This window comes from Phaethon aethereus (genome assembly GCF_964289735.1).
Source record: "Phaethon aethereus genome assembly, chromosome: 3".
In the NCBI taxonomy this organism is placed as follows: Eukaryota; Metazoa; Chordata; class Aves; order Phaethontiformes; family Phaethontidae; genus Phaethon; species Phaethon aethereus.
The window spans coordinates 122,279,454-122,298,394 of NC_138576.1; the positions used below are offsets into that span (position 1 = coordinate 122,279,454).

The following is an 18,941-nucleotide window of genomic DNA, read 5'->3' on the forward strand; positions in this document are numbered from 1 at the left end:
TCAGTTTTACAATCTGAATGCTTATCAAAGGTTGCACATATTATTTAAATACTGTCCCTGAAGACCCAGTTTGTTGTTGCCTTATGCAGTTAGGAAAAGAAATTTGACCAGCAAAGCGACGTTCAACTGGAATCAAAACTGGGCAGAGACGTATGCTCACCAGCTGCTCTCTTACTGATGCTCTGAACTTAAAGCTCATATAATGTCACTCCTGCTTCTCCTACAAATCAAAGCAGCACAACAAGCATTTCATTCCCTGAACTCTCTCTAATGGGAACAAAAAAGGGCAATGGATAGCTCCTCACAGATGTCTAGCAGGGAAGGAAAGATGCACCCGGTGTGGAGTATGAGTTAGTTTGTTGGGTCTCCCATTAACAGAGAAAAAGGAGACTAAAAAACACACACTGGGGGAAAGCAAGATTTGGGACTTAAGGAAGAGAAAAAAAATATTTAAAAATGAAATAAAGGACAAGAGCGAAGAGGAGGAAGCTTTGGCAATTAAAAGGAAGATGACAAAAAATAATTAAGAAAAAGCCTAAATGGCACATAAGAAGGAGAACGCAATTCATTTACTCAAGTTGCTATGTTGCCATGCCTCCCTTGCAGAAGCTAGGGACAGAGTGGAGAGCAAAGCGCGTTACTGAGAGCCATGGGATGGGGAAATACTCTGGCTGGCTAATGCAGTCTGTGGGAGGAACTGCACAGCAGCTCTGTATTCCCCCCGGTTTGATCTCTGAAAAACAGCACTAAAGTAAATGTATGCTCCTGTGGAAGTTCAGTGATGTCCCTGGAGCTCATTCATTTTCTAACCTTTTACCAGCTGCTGGCCTGAAATGGTAGGAGTTCACTTTAAGCCAGACTGGATTTCAAAGGAAAGGTCCCAGAGGTGACAAGCTGCTCATTAATTCACTCTAATGCTTTAGTGCTGGAGGAGCTGTTTTAAACGCACAATCTGAAACTATTTAGAGCCACCAAATAATTATATCACGAGAAGCCACCACACACTTCACATTTACTAATGTTAAAATCTAGCTATGTAATCTGCTGATAGAATTAATGAAGAAAAAGGAGGAGACTGGCATTTTATTAAGAAATGCTAATCAACCTGGTTTTGAAGTGTCCCTCATTTGCATTACAAACATTGTTATGAAAATTCAGCTTTATGCTTCTCTGTGCAGCATTGTACTGCTCTACTGAACATCAAAAATATTCACTTCCTTAGAGCAGGGAAAAAAAGGGAATGAAAAATCATGATCAAAGATAACTTCAATTATTTGTTAATTTCACCTTAATTCCACTCTGGGGATACGAAGCCTTCCTCATAAGTTTCCTTCCCTGTAACAAATTCTGATATATGCTTATAGGCCCCTAAATATATTCCCACAAGAAGTACATGAATAAATATGCATCGGTGTAATTTCCACAGCCTTCACCACAAGCATGGTAGGACTGTTCATAAACTCACTACTGTTTACTCTGTGAAAAACTCATTAAGCTCCCCTTTGAATACAGGAATGAAACTTATTTTTTAATTTATTAGATGTATTCTCATTGGTCTTCTATTCAACAGTGCCTTGAGGGATGCACGGAGACATTTTTATTCTCCAGTAAAAAGAAAATAACAGCGCAGAAAAATCAGAGGTATATACTTTTGATCGTGTATCAAAACTTCACACACTGATTCCTGAATAAAATACTTCTTTTGCTGTTGTATAGATTTGATAAGTTGATGCAAAGAAAACCTAAATAATTTTTTAAGCTAGTTTATCTATCAAGTATTTATCCACAATTTATTACTGAGTATATTTTCTTCCCTCACAGAGAGCTCTGAAATGTTATCAGCAGAGATTCAGGGAAACAGACCTGACTCACTGATCAACTCTATAAGCAGGTAGAAAATTAAAAAATTACTAAACTTGAAAAAGCAGGCAACAAATTGGTAGATCTCAGTTACTTATTTAGCTCTATCAGCTGCATATGAAATACATTTCTTGAAAACATTTCTCTTTTGAGGAACTGGTGAACTCTGAAGAAAAAACTTTATCTTGGAAAATTCTTGTCCAGCTCTGCCTAAAAACACAGACTATATAATGTGATTTTCAGAGTTTTCAGTGAGGTCAGACAAACTCAAACTGGAAAAAAAAATTTAAAAGATACCCGACCGTCAACATAATATACCTTCTCTGGCTATGACCCTGAAACTGAATTGATCGGACAAATGATGAATGACAAAATAACTAAAACCCAGCAAACACACACAACTGCTTCTTAAAACACAAATCTTTTGAAAGGAAAGGTGAGCTTATCTCAACTTCTGAACAGAAAAGTACCTATTAACCTTTCTTTTGTGTGTGTGTGTGTGCACGCTTGTTTAGAAAGCGGAACCTGAGGACCAAAGGTTGCCACAGTCTTTCCAGAAATGGAAGGCGCCAAATGTTGTGTATCAAAATGGGAAAAAAATTGCCTCCTTTTACAGACACATTAGATAATGAGAACAAGCTCTCTCAGGAAAAAGGTGGACTAACTGATATCAGAAAATGCAAGTCTTCTGGAGACACAGCAGGGATTGTCACACCCTGTAGAAGGAGCCCAGCCTGCTGCAGTCTTGCATATACGATGTTACTGGAGCAGTTCCCGAAGCAGGTTAGCTCTCCAGCCAGCCCCACACCTGGTCCTTTGAGAGAGCACGTTGGAGCAATGCAAACCAGAGCTGAGGGAATGCTCAAGGTTGCTTCCTCGCCCTCCCTGTTTAGCAGTGTAGATGCACTTAGTGAGTAGACACGTAGATGCAAAAGCAGTCTATTAGTCGCAAGTTTTTCTTCTTTCTTTGGAAATAAGTTTAAACTCAGGGATAGGAAGAGAAATCTGTATTAGCTGCCATTTTATCCGTTTGGAGAGTATATGATTATATCTCCATAAAGCCAAAATGTGGATGTTTCTGTAGGATACTAGGACCTACACTTTGGCGATGGGTTCCGTAATTTGTTAAGCATATACACTTAGTAAAATAGCATCTCACGTTGGCCCATCACATGAGCAGGACTGAACTTGAAGCCTATAAAACGTGTTTTGAAGATACTGATAGTGATTTGAGAATGACTAAACCACAGGCTACATAAGGGTACATAACTCTTCCCTCTTGTCTTCTGTTTGTCCCCAAACTCTATTTCCCCATCATTTTAATTTCACTAGTGAAATGGCTGACCTAATCAAAAACCAAAATACATGGTCTTCTGCTGTTACAGATGCTTTCTCTGCACAGTGAGAGTCTTCAGAATTTTCTCCCTACCTGAAGACCAGGCTAAGGATCATTTGGCCTCGTTTGCAGCCTGACAGATTCAGCAGCAGGCTGCTTCTCTGTCAAGAGGGTTATAGATTTTCTTGACACAGCAGGTCTGCCAAAGGAAGAAGGTGCACAGGAAAAAGGCCATGTTGTGCAAGAGAGGGAGAGCTAACCATGATGAGAAGTATGTCCCTAAAATGCATCCTTTTCTTCTGTATTTCTGGCTGTAGATAAAAAACTATCATATCCCCAGTGAGCCATGCTATGATGAATAATACGTTCATTACTCTTCTTTCTACCTGGACTGCAATTATAGAAGCCCTTCAAATTTGCTTTTATTTTACTAATCTGGATGGTTGAAATGTCAAACACCTTAAGGGATCTATAAAACATTATTTACTCAATTGAAATTTCATTTCTTAACCACAAGCACTGGTCTGTCCAATCAGTGTGTCCTGAAAACCAGAACAAAGTTCTGCAATGTGTTTTCTGGATTTATATTCTTTTTGAGTTTTTTTCTCTGCTACTTAATCCTCCCAAGGATATAAAAACCCAGGTAAATCAGCGTATGATTTGTCAAACAGGCTGCATTTATTTTATTCAGCAATTTCCATTCACAATATTTAGATATGGCAGACCTTAGGGAGCTGTTTGAGAAGCTACTCAATTCCATTTTCCCTTTTCCTTTTAAAAACATGCATTTTTATTATTGAGGACTGTGATTTAGGAAAGGCAAGACTGTATCAGACATCTCGAACCACCCTGATTTTCCCTCATAGGCTACCACATTTTAAGTGACAACACTGATTCTTCCAGTGGGCACTTCATCTTTTACTGGGTTACCCGACAATCTTCACTACTAGGATATTTTGTCTTCTAAGGTTCAATAGCCGTAGCAGTCCTCAATCAAATACCCTCTGTTAATATTTTTTTACTGCATAGCAATTTAGTAAATACTAGGAAAATGAAATCTATTAAACAGCAGAGTTATTAGAAAGTAAAGAGGAAGACAAAAAGCATTTGGGTAGGTACAGGCAAAACCACTACTTAGATGGCTTTTGAATAAACATCTGGAACCAGATTAATCAAATCAAAGGAACAGATGACATTTGTGGATGCAATTTTTGGGAGCTGCTTTTTTTTTTTTTTTTTTCTTTCTAATTCACCACATTCATTCTATGAATTCGCTTGGCTTCCCATTCGTATTGAGTTTCTCTTTTAATCTATACTTTAAAACGAGGGCTTGATCCAAAGCCAACGGGGGCCAATGAAAAGTTTCTTTGACTTCAGTAGAGTGCAACCACCAGAATTACACTAAGTAATTCTGAGTCAAATCTAAGTCTAGATTGACTACATGCGAAACAAAGCATAAACTATTTGAAATTGCAGCTTTTAAATAATGCTTCAGTACCACTTTAATCACATAGACACTTGCTCTGGGACTCTGACTTCATATAACAAAATTCAAAGAGAAGCTATCATTTTTGTCTCATTTACCCAACAGTGTAAACAGAAAAACATATATTACAGGAACTATATTAAAACTATTTACAGCACTTCAAAAGACAAGTCTCAATTTAAACCTCCATTTCTTACAGTCTGGATTTCAACCAGGATACCTGGGGCTAATAATTAAACTCCACAGAAATTACAGAAAGAGAACACTAAAAAAAAAGTCAATAAAGAAATCTTTTAGAGGAATATATCTCTGGAACAAATGGTTGCAGTATTCGTTCTATTAAACTGTTCCTGAAGGAGAGAAGACCTTATGCCAGTCCTTAGCATAAATGCTGCAGGTGCTACAGAACAGCTTCCTATCACTTGGGAGATGCATTTTCATTGCAAGGGGCTTTACTGCCTTCTAAGTGACAAAAAAAATAAGATAAAGCCCAAGTTTACTGACAATCATGCCACTAACTTTCATTCACAACATTGCACTGCAGTAAACCACCAGTGATGGATGCTGAAGATGGAACATCAAGACTTTCCTGTCCTGTGTGCCTAGGAAAGGCGCGTTAAATTGTCATTCAGGGGATCTAACACATGGTGAGTGCTACATTACTTTATGCTTTCTTCATTCTTCTTCAAATTTCTAATCTCACGGTGGTACCTCAAACTTGCGTGAAACTGCATCGCGCTAGGCTAACTATTCACCCCATTTGTCATTCCTTTGTTTCTTACTTGACAGGGATGATAGCCTATTTTTTCCTCTGCATTAACAGAACATTCACGTCACATCAAATTCCAAAGTCATTAGTTACTATATTCACCAGATCTACATTAATAAAAAGCAATAACTTGATCACTGGCTTTTAACATGCCAATTCAGAACAGAAAAACAGGTGCTGTTTGAACAGCATAATCATTATTCTAATTGATACCTTATAGTTAACACTACAGACAAGGGAGTAACTACAAGCACTGAACTCCCACATACATTTTAGTTCAAGCAAGTGTCTCGCACTCAGTGTTTAAGGCACAAGAGTTACTGGCATGCGAACAAGAACTGCTCCTGCTAATGCTGGTGGATCTCTAGCCTCATGAATGTATGCTATTGATTTAGCTTCCAAACGCTAAACTATCAGACTTCCTCGCTGTGGGAGAGTTGTAGAGGAACAGGAAGTCCAGCCAGAGACGGGATCATTAAATGAACCACCTCTGAATGGACCCGTTGCAAAAAAATAAAAGTGCCTGCCAGGATTCTGTACTCCGTAGGTCTAATCTGCTCCACGAGATTCAAAACTCTCTGAAATTGTAAGGTATGTTGATCTGAATCCCAAAGCCTGTAAAGCAGAGAGATAGAAAGAACTGGGGTTAAGAAGAGGCTCCACCACATGCCCTGGAAGCTGAAGGATTGCAGAAAATGTCTAGACCTTGAGAGAAGAGCATAAATCACTTTTCTAGTAATCTCTCATGGAGTCTGCTGATTAGGCCTGCAACTCATAACAGGCACTGGACTTGAAGTAAACATTTCTCTAAGTTATATCAGGGACAGTATGGAGTGCAGACCGAAAAATGAAGTCTGAAGTTGTCTAGCAGTGGGGAGAGATTAAAAAAAAAAAGACAGCCTATTTCACAGTATCTGCCTGACTGTGCACCCCATTTACTGAATGACCAGGAACTAGGACGTTTTCACCTGCAATTCTGATTAACCTGTCTCTAGGTATCATTAGTACATTTTAAATAGACATAACCCTCATTTAAAATGCAGCATAGATTAATCCCCTTAAGACTGACAAATATTTTATTCTGTCATTACAAAAATAAAGACAGGGAGAAGAGCCCCAGATTTACTGCAAAATACCTTTGAAAAATTGCAGTTCGTGTCCCAAGTAAAATGAACAAAATGAAGGAGCAAATCTTGTGGGTTTGTGGTTTTAACAATCTATTATGCAAAATAAATGTGCAAATAACAAGAACAACAGTACTCAAATTTCAAGCATATTCATTTTCACACAATTGTTTATTCATCTGTCTTTTACATAATCCCTGTGACAGGCACTTGTGGAGAAACATAAAATATGTGTTCACTGATAATACAACTGCACAAACAGGCACGTTTTGAAGTAGTTCAGGTACGCAGGCATCTCTGCTCTACCTCGAAACTTGAGAGTTTTTACTTTGTTTAAGAATACAGGCATATCTGCAAGATGGTAATTACTACTGAACGATTTACTGTTCCCTAACTGAGAATATTAGTACAATTTCCCAGCGACTGAAAAAGTTAAGTAAAACAAAAAAGCACAAGCAGAATATACGAAAGGGCACGGTGTCTTTGAACCTTTACATGAAAGCTGAACTGAAAACAACAAGGTGGTACTAACAAAGCAGAAACACGTTACAAAGCTAAAATTTTGCAAAGCTTGGACAAAAAAACAACAAAAAATTGCAGCATAACAAAATGTTCTAGAAGACTTTACAAGAGCAGTGTTTCAGGATGTCCCACACAGTGACAGATCACAAGCCAGAGAGCATTACCCTCCACTACGGAGAAAATAACTATGGTAGAAAAAGGGCAGTGGCCACTGAGGAAGAAAAGGGGCAGGGTGGGGAGACACCAAAGACAAAGTTCAATATGGAAGCAAATAATGACAAGATACATAAGTAGTCAGAGAAATAAGTAGAGAAGGTTTCAGACATTTTAACTTTACAGTGCTTCTTAGGTAAGTAAATATTACCTTTTTTTACTTCATAATTGAGGCAATAAGGGTAAATGATTTATCAAGATCACACGGGAAGTCTGAGCCAGAGCCAGGAACCCAGATTTATTACCTAGCCTCTACACCACGCTGACTCCCACAAGCGATGTAGACAAGCTTCAAGACATTCAGAGAAAAAAAACCAACAAACCTAAGGCTGCAGGCTGGCAAAGCTAAGATACAAAAGGAAATTTTAAAAAACAGTGGTGTTGGCACAGGTTTTCAATAATAAAGCGAACAAACGCAAAACTGCACCCCAAACCTAGCACTTAGTTAGGTACACAGCGGCTCACGCATGCTAAGGAAAAGCAGCAAAAGACCCAGAAGAAACAAAATTTTGTCCTGCACACATTCCTCCCACTGGTGACAGAGTAAGGGAACAAACAAGAGTGACAGGAATTAGTCACTTTGCTCACTTCAATGCTTGATGAAATGCTGAACATTTCTGACATACTTCGGTGTAGCACAAGATTCATACAGAATAGTGCAGCTAACAATACTTGAAAAAATTCAATCCATTCCTTGTCTCAGGAATGATTAAGTAGTTGTGAGGCTTAACAGTTTCCGTAGCTATAAGGGCTATCAATGGAAAGGACAAAGCTAAGTTATTCGGGTTTATCTGAAAGCATGTATTATTGGATGTAATGGGTCAAATGAAGAAACATAAAATTTAGGTCTAATAAGAAGTAAGAAATCACCTATGAGTAGAAGTACTCATATAACTATTGAGGAAAAAAATAAACGTACCAAGCAGAAATCCTGTCGTGATGAATAGTCTAAACATCTATTCCAGCTTTAAAATGTATATTTGCTGGGAAATGGATCAATGGACTATTTAGGGGGACTCAGTTTGACTTACCCAGAAGCTGAAAGTCAACAGCCCTGTAATTTCCACTTTGAATGTAATATTTTTATGAGGCGGGTGAGCGTTAACCCGAAGTGGGAAACTACTGCTGCTAAAGCAGCGACCTTCACTTGAGAGGACCTGTCAACACATGAAAGATTTGAACATCAAACGGATTTAAGGTCAGTTTTAGCTGTAACCTTTTAACTATTCCTTTAGCTTTAACATACGTAACTGAGATCAGAGAATTGACATCTATCCTCCATGTCCTCCAAGAAAATTGACAAAAACAAGCCTAACTTTAGCAAATACCCTGAAGATCCTGTTCCTGGGTTACCACTTCTAAGGAGTTATTCTACCTATTTATTTTTAATTGAAACAACATTTAACAAAATACAAAGCTGAAATGAGAAAGTATAATTAGTGCAGCCTCAGAGACAGGGCAGCACTTGCTGGTCACGCAGGATGAAAGAGGTCACGGACCACTTCTGGTTTATGGTTCATGTCCTCAGGTCCTATTTAAGTTAGTTGGTTTTGAAAGAGGTCTAAGTAAGGCAAGGCATTGTCTGTCCTAGCTGACAGAAGTATATGGTACAGATACGTATTTTTTTCAACTGCAACACACTTCTGTAGCGACAGGCTCACAATAAGATACAATTCCATTGTGCCTGATGGGCTTACCAGCATAGGGAATTATTTTGTCTTGCATGTTGTCGTGGTTTAGCCCCAGCCGGCAACTAGGCACCACACAGCCGCTTGCTCACCCCCACCTGTTGTGGGATGGTGGAGAGAATCAGAAGAGTAAAAGTGAGAACACTTGTGGGTTGAGATAAGAACAGTTTAACAACAACAATAATAATAATAACAACAACAACAACAACTACTACTACAACAACAACAACAATAATTGTAATGAAAAGGGAAATAACAAAAAGAGAGATAAATAAAACCCAAGAAAGGCAAGTGATGCAAATGAAAAAGAGTTGCTCATAACGAACCAGCCGATGCCCAGCCTGTCCCTGAGCAGCAATCACCACCCCCTGGCCAACACCGCCAGTTTCTATGCTGAGCAAGACATATCCCTTGGCCAGTCTGGGTCAGCTGTCCTGGCTGTGCCCTCTCCCGGCTTCTTGTGCACCTCCTCGCTGCAGAGTATGGGAAGCTGAAAAGTCCTAGACTGAGTATAAGCGCTGCTTAGCAACAAATAGAACATCCGTGTGTTATCGCATTATTCTCATGCTAAATCCAAAACATAGCACTATACCAGCTACTAGGAGGAAAATTAACTCTATCCCAGCCGAAATCAGGACACGTATTCAAATTCCTTTCCTCACCAGCACCACCACTTTCAGTATCTGTCCAGGCAGATCAGGATGTTGCTGCTTAAATCAGTTTGCAAGTGGCAGATGTCCAGGGTGAGTATCTTTTCCACGGAAGTCTGGTTCCTTGAAATCAGTTGAAAAGTGAAGATGACAAAAGTTAAAGACTCTGGCTGGGCTGTAATGCCTGTCACAGGGATGAGACCGACCACAGACAGAAATCGGATCAGGAAGGGAGAGCAGATGAAGGCAGACCTACTACAATCATCAGATACGAACAGGAACTTACAGTGCGCTATGCAACTTTTTGCCAGATACGTCTCTAAACAAATTAGCTTAGCAAAGCTGACATCTAATTAAATCTACTCTTTAGTGTGTGTCATTGTTATTGCAAGTCAATGCAAAAAGGGTTGTAGGAAAATTTTTGATGACATTAAACATTCATTGGTCGCTGTAATCTCATGCCCTCATTCCAATTTACCAGCTCCTAAATCAAAATTTATGCCATCCATAAGAAAATACTGCACAGCACATGTGAACACGTCAGGATCTTGTGTTGCAAACAAGTCTAAAAGCAAATCTATAAAGATCCATCACGTACTGGGAAAAACATTATTTAAAATTAAGGGGGAAGAGATCAAGACCCATTCTTTTACCGAGTAATGTGTGGGTACTGAGGGATTTGAAACCATTCTGTGTCATGCTCCACACGCACTGCTGACAGCCAAAACTCATAAGGAAACCTATCCTAGTGCTATTTGATGACTGACAATCTCCATGCAGCAGTATTTTCATTGGCAGAAAAAGAACATAAAAAGGACAAAAAAGACAACTTTAAACTTCCATTGATCTGTCAGACTAAGTTAGAATCCTCATCTTATCAAGTACGTATTTTTAAAAAGCTGAGCATCAAGTAAAAAAGAGACTTCAAACTTCACAGGACCTAAATCCATCCACAGTGAGAAAATTTTAACAAATAGTTCTTGACATCACACAACGAAGACATGATATAGCGGGAAATTGTCACTTTAAACTGACGTTATACGTCTCTGTACATCTATCTTTTAATCTGTAAGCTTTGTCATTTTTTTTAAAGTGCATTTTAAAAAGAAACTGGAAATACAAGGCTATGAAGATGAATACTCAGCTAGAATTTCTTCAGATTAGCAGAGGGGTAGAGGGCTCATTTTTGCAGGGGTTTATTTTGACAGCATGTGACTACTCTTCTTTGAAAATCATGGCCATACAAGGTAACAAAAAGATAAATATATCTCAGCAAATGAGAATTGTACTTCAAAACTGCAAAAGTGGCTGCATGTGATACACACTTTAGGTAGCTGGAGAACTGAGGTTTTGCCATTTATCTGACTGAGTTTATAACATGCATGTCCCTACTGCTGTTGCATCTTTCTTCCATTTACAAACACTTACTGGTCAAAAAGCTCTGTGAACACCCTTAATTGCATCATGATTATCCTCCCAGTAGGCTGCCACTATCATGTATTGTGACAGCTTTATGTTTTGCTGTATTTATGGTTTTCAAACATTACTAAAAAGAAAATTATGAAATTGCCCACCATTACATAGACAAGCACACAGACTGCCATGTTTGTGCCGTTTATGGCGTTGACTCTAAATGGTATACATGTTTATCCAACCACAGGTTATGCTGTACCCAAGTATTTTCCAATGCTGGCAATATTTAAGTATTGGACAATAGAAAATTATTTCTTTAAAAAAAGCCTTTAGAGAAACCTCAAAACCTCAACAGGATCACATAAGCAAAATTTAAAGTTAGTGACTTCACTGACATTAGACAGATTTACTTCAGTGTAGCGCAATTAGATGGCACAATTTGAACTTCATCTGTTTTCCGAAATACCACTTAAAACCACCAAAAAATCCGAATCTCCATTAGATTGAAATATTTTTTAAAATATACACAAAAATATGTCCTTATATGGTGCATGATAGAGAATCATTTTCCAGAAAATACAATCTCAAGACTTGGGCACCTCACTGAGTGAAGGCTGAGCAGCCTGTTGGGTAGCTATGGCTGATGGACAGAAATCTGCTTCTGATGCTAAAACTAACTGAGAATCTCCCTACCTTGCTGTTTCCATATGATACCAAGAAAATACATCTCTCTTGCTACAGTACTGTATTTCTTTAGGTTGTTTTCATAAAAATAAGATGACTCTGGTCCCCTTTTGTACTATAGGTGCTGTCAGAAGCCCCGGTTTCCTACTATCTCCTTGATGGCCTTTGAAAATCTATAGGCCATTATGGGATCCAGAAATGCCGGCTGCACCTCCCATAGCCAAGCGTAACCTCTTAGTGCCTGGACGTATCAATTAGGTCTGCTCAACGCATGTTTAAATAGCAGATTGTTAAAGAAGATGCGGCAGCAGACAGCCCCTTTTTATTGCTGTTTCCTATGCTATGAGCACGAGGGAAATCGAAATGAAGCCAGCAAGACCAGGTTCACAGCACTGCAAATGTATTCTGCTGTGTCTCCTCTCCATAGGTTAATGTAGGAGTTTCTCATTCCTTCAGCAAGTTGGTTTGCACATTAATGAAAGCAGACCAGAGAAAACGTAAGTAAGTCCTAGCTGGCTCTCCCTTCTTTTGTTTAAATCACTTTTTCTCTTTTCCCATTTCGTTTTCCTGACTATTATCTTCTCACTTTTATTACTCCATTTATTTTCTTCCCCTTGCAAATGTCCCCAGTAGAAATGTGAAAATGCTGGTTTGCTTGTAAAAAATGGGTATGGCTGAAATAAATGAAAGGATTCCTCTGACTCATGAATTTGGCCATAGCTGTAAAGAAGTAACTGGGTCCCAGCTGAATGTCACAAGATACAAAGCTAGCATATCTCAAACTAGGTAAATTCAGACGAAGAGTCTTAAGTCAGCATGTCAAAAGTTCACCCTTCACTCTGCAAAAAGCAAGAACCATAAGTTTTCCTGGCTGCTTCCTGCTTGTTATATAACTTCCAGTTTAAAATGTTATGGTCTTTGGGGAATTTTTTTTTTTTACTTCCTACTTATTACCTTAGTTACACAAGTCACATGTTGAACTGCTGCAGTTAATGGAAATAATCACAGCACCAGATGATACACTTCTTATTTTTGCTGCTCTGATTGTAAAACTGATTAATGAGCCCTGAATTTAGAGGCATATATTCTAATAATCTTGTTTTTTAAATAGTCCCACCTTCCTCAGCTAAGACAGAATAATGTTGTTACCTCCTGACGGTGAAATATGTACTTACAGTTTTAGTAGACAGAGATTTTACATCAACAAGCACATCTTGTTGAGTAAGAACAGCGTAACCTCCTGTCACACAGTTAAGGTAAAGATGGTGGTCTACAGACACACTGACTGTCTAATATCCAGAACATCCAGGAAAAAGCCTCACAATGGTTAAGCCCAAGGTCAAAAGCAAGCGTTTGCTGCTCAAAACTTGAAAAGTGGGACTAATTTAAATTCCTATTCAGGAGATGTCAGTCTTGTTCACATAAGAACACTTAGGCTGGCTCCAGTTGCTGGCACAATGAATTGTTTACTACCAAACACATTTACCTTTTTTATATTCTCTCAAAAGCCACATCAACAGGTATCAAAAAATATGACAAATCCTTGATGAAAAAAAGGTGGAAGAGCTCAAATATACTTATTAAAATATGCTAAGTTTCTTCTGCAGATTGACTCCTTTTACAACTGAAAAACAAGTAATTACTTTGTTTACATACAGACATAATGGTCCATACATGCAAAATAAACCCTTAGTTTTAAAACCATTCCTTTAAAAGCAAAAATAGAATATACCAGCACTTAACTAGCATCTCTTTAGGCAGAATTTTGTCACTAGGGAGTGCAACTGCAGGAAGCCGTGAACTTTAATTTACTTGACTGCTCAGCCATGAGCACTGGCATCTCTCAGCATTAATAAGGAAAGAGAAAGTCCATCATGGAGAGATGGGGTTCTTATTACAAAACAGACATCAGAGACTGAAGAGGGACGATCAATATTAATCATAACTAATAAATATAATTAATAATTAAGAAACAACATGAGGAAAGAAACACTACCTTCCAGAGCAGCAAGACTCAAAAAGTCATGTTCAAAAAAGAAGTTTCTGATTGAGCAAATGTATTGACACCTCAGTACCACAAGACCAAGATATACCGCAATGCGTATTTTCAGAAAAAACAAAAGTCACCCCGGCAGCTTTGGAAGTTACTCATGAGGCAACATGGATGAAACCAGAAATTCAATATCTCATTTTGCCCCTAACTGGGGACCGAGCAAAGAAGGATTTCATCCTTTTTCAAGAGGCAAGCAGTTGCAAAGAGGGCTGACCCTTCACCTCTGCTGAAGTCTGTGGGAACAGGAATCTTTAAGACTGGACATGATTTATTAAAAGGGCAGGATCAATTAAAAACTCATATTTCTAGCTGAACATTTTATTACCAATAAGTCTTAAGACATTATCGTTACCAAGGGGTAATAAAAACTTCTGCTGTGTTGTTTTTCTCCGGTTCTCTGACTACATGCACATGCCAGTTAGGCCAGGTAGTTCGCAATAGCTCATATGAGTATTTCACATTTCAGAATGATAAAAACAGGCTGCAACTATGTGGTTTTAAGGCCAGAAATTTTCAGGAAGATCTCGTCAGTGAAATACCTGAAACTACGCAAACTCCCTCTTTAGCAAATTTGAAATATACAGCACGTATTTAAAGAGATTTAATATACAGGCAATCTAAATGCCACCTAATTACAGAGACTCTCTACAGTATAATATACTGCATGCAAAAAACATAGTTACTTATCAAAGTTTTACGTATAGCAGGCTTCTCCTCAAATATTAGTATCTTTTAAATCTATTTCAAGTTGTACATTTGATACGCAACTCTCTTGTCTACTGTGCGTTATTTCCGATGCAGCAGACCCCTGTAGTGAGGAAGATCTTTAACAAATAGGTGAAAATTTTGCTGCCAATCTTGACAGCTCAGAAGATGATGCAGGTGACATGCAGAGGAAGTTCTCAGAAGGTAACGTAGTATTTTTTCCACACACACACTTGTAGGCGGTGTGACTCTAAGTAAAAAACCTCTCAAGAACTTTGTACACAAACAAGGTTTTTCAAGTCTTACCTGAAGTGCTATCAGCAGAATGGCTGTCAGCATTATAATGATTAGCAAATCTGAATTTCAGGATTGTGACTTCTGTATTAACACTGCCTGGCCCAAGCTGGAATCATCAGAGAAGTCACAGCTGTATCATGATCTTTCACCTACACCGATCACAGATCGAGAATGGGAAAAGCAATCTTTGCTGCATTAATATTTCCACTCAACGCAAATTAATGCGAGAAACAAGCCTCAGCTCCCAAGTGCACAGAGCAATACAAGCATTACGTGCTGCAGAGGGAAACACACAGCCGAGTCTGGAGGTATGCAGCTAAAGGTTACCAACATCCCACCCATCAGCATTAAGTAAGCAGAAACAAAAATATGCTTCAAATCAAGCCTGCATCCTTGAGACACGTTTGTGTAGTTCCAAAGTTGGAACATCATTGTGTGCGCCGCCAATACACAACGGGAGTGTTACAACTCTCCCAGGTACATGCTGTGCTGAACCATAGGCTATCAAACAGCATAAACTTCTTGGGTGTCTCACGCATCAACAGAAATGTGCGTACTCTGAGAGAACAGAGAGTTTAACCATGTGGGCTCGCAGTTACCTCTAGTATTTTCTTAGTCAAATTCCTTGAATTTGTAAAGTATTCACCTTCAGAGGATTCTAAAGTGGTTACGCTATAGAGGCCAAACATCTATTTTAAAACCACAGAAAGCACAGAATAGTTTGATGAAGATCAAGTATGTGCAAATAGGTAGCAATAAAGCAGGACCTGAAAGCTGGTTTTAGCATTTTACTCATTTATAGTATTTTCACCTTTTTTCTGATACCTCATTCTGAATCCTAAAAACAAAACAAAAATCCACTTGAGTTGGTACAGAGGTCAGCAATCACCATTTCAACTTAAAATATCTCCATTTAAATGCAAATAGGAGCCTTTCTTCCTGACCTTTAAATGCTCATTTCATAGGAATGGAATAGAAAGTGTAAATTTTGTGTCTTGATATCTCTAAGCAGTTCCCATGTCATTTGGTCACATTTTTTGTCACATAATTCCTTCTTATTAAATATATTCCTTCTGATTAAATATGTCATTGTATCAGCGTGCTCTACCTCCTCAGAGACAAAAATCAGTAATTTTGCGTGATGTTTCATTTCAGAAAGTACACAGATTAAAAGAGAGATTAGCATTGCTTCTTGCTCTCTATTATTTGAGATAAACCCAAGTTTGTGTGATACTAACAATAATGCTACAATATTCTTTCTGAGGCTTGATAATAACAAATTTAAATAATACTGATATTCACAACAGAGGCTTGCAAGCTCTCCTCGAACCAGTTCATCTGACTCAAAAATTCACTCCCTAGTTTATCTACAGCTATGTGTTATCCTTGCATTGCTTGGCAATTAACAGACTATTGTACATATAAAAACAAGAAAATAAATGAATGAATATTTCTCCTAATATCAAGGAGGGAAATCTGGTCACCGCCCATTAAGTTATTACAGGAAAGAGTTTCCAGGTAGGACAGGACAAGGTCTAACGACTAGTAAAGAAGTGTGAAATGTAATATTGAGCTACTGATGTCTTAGCCCTGCTGGACACTGTGTGGCATGATTGCCTTCATTACCCATACTGCAGTCGCATCTGAGTCCAGGCCTGGACCGCCACAGTCGAAGCTGCATTCGGGCAACGAAGCTGGTGAGGGGTCTGGAGTCTTTTGAGGAGCGGCTGAGGGAACTGGGGTGGTTCAGTCTGGAGCAGAGGAGGCTGAGGGGAGACCTTATCGCTCTCTACAACTGCCTGAAAGGGGGTTGTGGTGACGTGGGTGTCGGTCTCTTCTCCCAAGTAACCAGCGATAGGATGACAGGAAATGGCCTCAAGTTGCACCAGGAGGAGTTTAGGTTGGATATTAGGAAAATTTCTTTACGGAGAGAGTGGTCAAGCACAACAGGCTGCCCAGGGAGGTGGTGGAGTCACCATCACTGGAAGTGTTCAGAAAACGTGTGGACGTGGCACTTCAGGACATGGTTTAGGGGGCATGGTGGTGTTGGGTTGATGGTTGGACTTGATGATCTTGAAGGTCTTTTCTAACCTTAATGATTCTGTGATTCAGCCAGGTCCCACACAAACAGACCAAAAAGATTCCTCCTTGCTCCTGAGAAGAGCCGTTCTGTGTTTGTCTTCCACTGAAGTTCTCCTGCAGAGGTCCTCTGCACCTCCAAAGCAAGGCAGGGTTTCTTGAAAGAATGTTTTTCTGCCTGTTTAAAAAAACCTGAAACTGCCATTTCGAGGAGCAGTAACTTTGTAAAATGTCAGATTTTTAGCTGGAGGGCAAAAAGCAACCACTTCCTAGGTCAAATATAGTCAGATCACCACCACCACTGCAGAGCAAAGGTCAACTATTATCTGTACCATCGTTTCACGTGTCACGGTCTCCCCTCCCTGTTTCACTAGCAAACCATGTTTGTAGGTACAATTGTCCTCTCAGGGGGGCAAATAGGATTCTCTGTGCCTGCACATGAGAAAAGGTTCCTGTTGTTGCCGTTCTCACCAATTCAGTCATTAGTTTCTTAAATTAGTTCCCATCCGTTTCCATATATTTTACTTCACGATTCAAATCTGGACAGACTTAATTTTACTGTCAATGAATTACACATACAGAATCACATCGGTGCTCTGGCAAACGTGGCTCTAACTTTGATTAAAAAAAGATTATGCTTTATTATTCCCTTTATCGGGGGGTGGGGAGAAAAGTTTTAAAGATTGATTTTTCGTGATGGCGTTTGTTCCTCTTTGACTATCAGTTTGGCTAATAGCAGTAGCTAGTCTAAGGAATTGTCAGATTCTCATGTCTCAAATCAAAAAATAGTGAAGAAATCCCAAGTGTGAAAATTACTGTTTTGTACAGATTATCAGAGTACTTTCCAAAAAATAATTTGGAATCAAAGATCATTGCTTATATATTTTCTCATTGAATAAAGAATTTCTCTGCAATTCAGTAATTCAGAGTTTAAATATTGAACAAATTAACTCTTTAACAAATCATATAGAGTTTAGAAAGATGCATGCAAAGGACATAGCATAACGTTTACTAATCACAGCACCTAGAGAATCACAGCACAGTCAATTCAATTTTCAGTGATGCCTCTTTAAGCTCTAATGAACCATGGTGCCCTAATGACAGGTTTCACTGAATCCTAGCCAATCAAGCAGAAATGTTATGGAGAAAAGGGAAAAGCTAAGAAGCAAAACCACTCAATAGCTATATTTTACAGCAACGTATTCAACCGTAGTTTAACGGTTACCATTTAAACCTGTAAAAACTGATCATGATCGAATTTTAACTTTGCAGTGTAGGTTTGGCTTGTTTCTTCCCCCGTTGTGGCCCTCTCCCTCCCCCCAAAAAGTGCTGGATAGTGAGTTGTGTGGAGAGAAGAAATAAATGCTGAGAAAGAGTGAAAAGAATCATGACGCCCTAGTTTGTCAGACACTGTGACTATCTTCGGCTGCCCTCATAACTTGAACCACTTTGATTTATTGGGCCATTAAAGTTCTAGTAATAATTCCAGTGCACTTCCACAACTAATGGTTACCGACAGGAAGAGTTTCTGTCTTTCCACTTAACAGTGTTGAAAAATAATGGATGCAATCCTGACCTTGCTGAAGTCAATAGCTAAACTCAGTTCTGACTGATGGAGTTTTACACAGACATATCTTCCAAGCTGTAAAATGTTTTTCTAAAAGAGTAATTAAAGTATGCCAAGTGAGTGTTGTCACCTGGCAAATTCTGTGCCAAAATGAAAACTTTGATCAGAGGGATGGGAATTCTTCTACCATGTAAAGGACAAAAATGGATGACCTGCTAAGTGTTTGTCTTTTAAAGTATTCTTGGGTTTGACTAGGTTGCAAGATGAGATAAGTTTCCACAGTAAGCGTCTTAATCTGCAGAGGAAACATGAGCCTTAGCAACAAGGTTTAGCTTTTGTCATACTAGAGCAAATCAGAAGAAAAAGAAAGGAAGAAAAGTAATCCATACCTCTGAAGACTTCCTTGTTGAAAGGGATGAATTTGGATGTTGCTGACTTAGCAAAGGTTGTTCTCCTTATGAGAGTTCAAGCTGGGATGGAGGAACAGGCTTTTCA

The 18,941-nt window shown here is 38.9% G+C and overlaps 1 protein-coding gene across 1 annotated transcript in view; it reads right to left on the reverse strand.

Moving 5' to 3' along the window:
- The window catches only part of MACROD2 (mono-ADP ribosylhydrolase 2), a gene marked incomplete at its 5' end in the record, with an annotated part of 899,733 nt that overhangs the window by 533,931 nt on the left and 346,861 nt on the right, over nucleotides 1-18,941 (reverse strand). The gene's annotated exons all lie outside the window — the stretch shown is intronic.